The sequence below is a fragment of the Arachis ipaensis genome, chromosome B6 (genome assembly GCF_059453495.1).
Source record: "Arachis ipaensis isolate K30076 ecotype BB chromosome B6, ASM5945349v1, whole genome shotgun sequence".
NCBI classification, from domain to species: Eukaryota; Viridiplantae; Streptophyta; class Magnoliopsida; order Fabales; family Fabaceae; genus Arachis; species Arachis ipaensis.
In genome coordinates this window covers 84,198,106-84,201,627 of record NC_142441.1, presented here as the reverse complement: position 1 = coordinate 84,201,627, position 3,522 = coordinate 84,198,106, and the positions used below count along the sequence as shown (strand labels likewise).

Below are 3,522 nucleotides of genomic sequence, written 5' to 3'. Positions count from 1 at the left end.
CAAGGGATTGGGAATTTGTTTGTTTTTAGAGAGCATTGGTGAGCCAAGGAATTGGGATCCAATCATATAAGATTGCCAAGCAAAATTTAATGAATGCATTGGTTGAGGAAGAGATTTACATGTTTTGATTCGGAGATTTCAATATCTCCTAAACCCAATGAATTCCCCATTTCTGATTTCCACTTTCTCTTTACATTCTGCAATTCAATTCTTGCAATCATCCCCATTCCCTTTTAATTTCAGCAATTTACATTCTGCTCTTTAATTCATGCAATTTAAGATTCAGCCATTTAATTTTCTTGTCATTTACTTTTCCCGCCAATTTTACATTCCGCAATTATCATCTCAATTCTTGATTCCGCTCAACTAGAACACACTTCTAATCCGAATTGCTCACTCAACCAATCCTTGTGGGATTCGACCTCACTCTATTGTGAGTTTTTACTTGACGACGATAACCGGTGCACTTGCCGGAAGGAATTTTGCCGATCGTGCAATTTCCTAAATCGTAGCATAACTAGTTTATGTGCATCAAGTTTATGGCGCCGTTGCTGGGGATTGGTTTTCGATTGACAATTCTCAAATTGGAAGCTAACTAGATTGAGCAATTTTCTCTTGCTTTGTTAATTCTGTTTTAGCTACTTGTTGAATTTTAATTTCTGCACTTGGTTACATGCTTTCTTTCTTTATGCCTTTAAATTCATGCAACTAACTCACTGACTCACTAACTGTTTGATTTAATTCCTCAATTGATCTAACCATACCCTTCCATTAACCAAGAGTATTTTACTTGTTTGTGTTTGAGCTGTGTTCTTGTATGACAGGTAGGAGAGGAGACACATCAACTCCTCCATATACCGAACCGGAAAGGACCCTTCATAGACTTAGAAGGGAAGCAAGAGGGAAGAGAGTAGTGGGAGAAGAGGAATCTGAAGGAGAATCTGAGGACAATTTTGAGGAAGCTCTAGATCTCAACATGGATAGAGAAGTTCACAACCATGAGAGAGCTGATGGAAACAATGCCATTCCTGAGAGGAGGGTTCTTAGTTCATACATAAACCCAACCTCTGGGAATTGTGGTAGTAGCATCCAGAAACCACCCATTCAGGCCAACAATTTTGAGCTCAAGCCACAGCTAATATCACTGGTGGAAAATCATTGTTCTTTTGGAGGAAGTGCTAATGAAGACCCAAACCAACATCTCACAAAATTCCTGAGAATTTGTGACACTGTGAAGTCCAATGGAGTCCAGGAAGATGCTTATAAACTGCTTTTGTTCCCATTTTCACTTAGGGACAAAGCAGCTAAGTGGCTGGAATCATTCCCAAGGGGGAGTTTAACAACATGGGATGAGGTGGAAAGCAAGTTTCTGGCACGTTTCTACCCTCCACAAAAGGTCAATAGGCTTCGATCTGAGGTTCAGACTTTTAGACAACAAGATGGTGAAACTCTCTACGAGGCATGGGAGAGATTCAAGGACTTGACAAGGAAATGCCCACCAAACATGTTCCATGATTGGGTGCAATTGCACATCTTCTATGATGGGCTCTCTTATGAATCAAGGAAGGCTGTAGACCATTCATCAGGAGGTTCATTGAACAAGAAAAAGACCGTGGAAGAAGCCATTGAAGTGATCGAGACAGTGGCTGAGAATGAGTACTACTATGCATCAGAAAGGCACAACACTAAGGGAGTCATGGAGCTGAACCATGTTGATACAATTCTAGCCCAAAACAAGGTGTTTGCCAAGCAACTAGCAGAGCTTACCAGGCAATTAGAAACAAAGCAAGTGGCTGCAATACACACACAAGATCAAGAGGAAGAAGGCATTGAAGGAGGTGATTGGGATGAGGTTAACTATGTGGGAAACCAACAAAGGCAATCATATGATCCACACTCCAACACTTACAACCCAGGCTGGAGAAACCACCCAAACTTTGGGTGGGGAAACCAACAAACCCAACCACAAAACCACAAACCTTACAACCACAACCAACAAAACAATTCCACATACCAAAACTCCAACCAAAGATCATACCAAGCCACACAAAACACTTACCCCCAATCATCATACCATGGCCAAAGTAATCAACCTACCCAACCCAATCCGAACCAACAATTTCAAGATCAATTAAACCGGATGGAAGGAATGATGGCAACCATGAGTCAAGACATAATTGAATTGAAAAGCTTCAGGGATGATGTGAGGACTACCTTAAGAAACCATGGTGAAAAACTCAAATGGATGGAATCTCTAGTAGGAGAGCTATCTCGACAGGCCCCCAAATCAACTGCAGTGTTCCCTAGTGACACAGAAAAGAATCCTAAAGGGGAACAAAAGAGAGTAAGATGGGAAGAATGCAAGGCCATCACCTTATTGAAGGAAGTCTCAGAAGAAGGAATCAGGCCCTCAGAGCACGAACCAGAAATCTTGAAAGAAGGTGTGGAAGAAGTTAGGCAGGAAGGTGGAACTGAGCAAGCCAAGGAACTGCAAAAAGGCATGATGGAAATATACCAACCAAAAGCACCATTTCCTGAGAGGTTAGGAGGAGGTGAAAAAAGGAAAACCTATTCAAGGTTTCTAGAGACATTTAATTCTCTGCATGTCAATATTCCCTTTCTTGAGATTCTTCATCAAATGCCCACACACATCAAGTATTTAAAGGAATTGTTAAGCAAGAAAAGAGTTTTGAAGGGAGGACAAACGGTAACAATGAACAAAGAATGCAGTGCTCTCATCAAGAAGGACACACTCTCTAAGAAAACGGACCCAGGAAGCTTTCATATCCCTTGCATCATAGGGGAAACAAAAATAGACAGAGGATTCTGTGATCTAGGAGCTAGCATAAATGTGATGCCTCTAACTCTTATGAAGAGGCTACAACTGAACGAGGTGAGATCCACTGATGTAATCATACAACTGGCTGACAAAACTCAGAAGCAAGCTGAAGGGGTAGTTGAAAATGTGCTGGTGAAAGTAGGAGATTATTATTTCCCCACAGACTTTGTCATTGTGGACATGGAGGAAAGCTATTTACACCCTATCATTCTGGGCAGACCATTTCTAGCCACTACTAGAGCGCTCATAGATGTAGAACAAGGAGAACTAATTCTGAGAATACATGATGAACAGCTCATTTTCAAAGTCTTCAAATCTGCATCTGAGCCTGAATCAGAATCTGAAAAGCCCAAAGATGATAGTAGCCATCCGTGTTTGGAAGAAAGTAATCCAGCAGCTGAGACTCTAAAACAGTCATTGGAAGGCAAACAAGAGTTGCAAGAGTTAGAGCCACAAGAATCAGTGGAAACGGATCAGAAGGATCCTCCTGACATAAGGGTCAATGAAGAAATCCTCAAGAGAAAGGGAAGAGTGATAGGGAGATTGCCAAGAGGATGGAGAAACAAGAAAATTCCCACTGAAGGTTTTTCTCCGGGAGATAAAGTGATCTCAAGTCATTATCTGTCAATCCCACCTGGCCTCAAGACCATTCCTTCCCAGCTCCCTCAAGTGTTCACAATCAA

At 41.5% G+C, this 3,522-nt stretch overlaps 1 non-coding gene across 1 annotated transcript; it reads right to left on the bottom strand.

Annotated features, from left to right (window-relative positions):
• Positions 1 to 1,402: 1,402 nt before the first annotated feature.
• On the bottom strand, positions 1,403 to 1,506 carry LOC148561585 (small nucleolar RNA R71). Its single transcript, XR_015886490.1, has one exon. It is a non-coding gene; the product is annotated as a small nucleolar RNA R71 (small nucleolar RNA).
• Between the last annotated feature and the right edge of the window lie 2,016 nt (positions 1,507 to 3,522).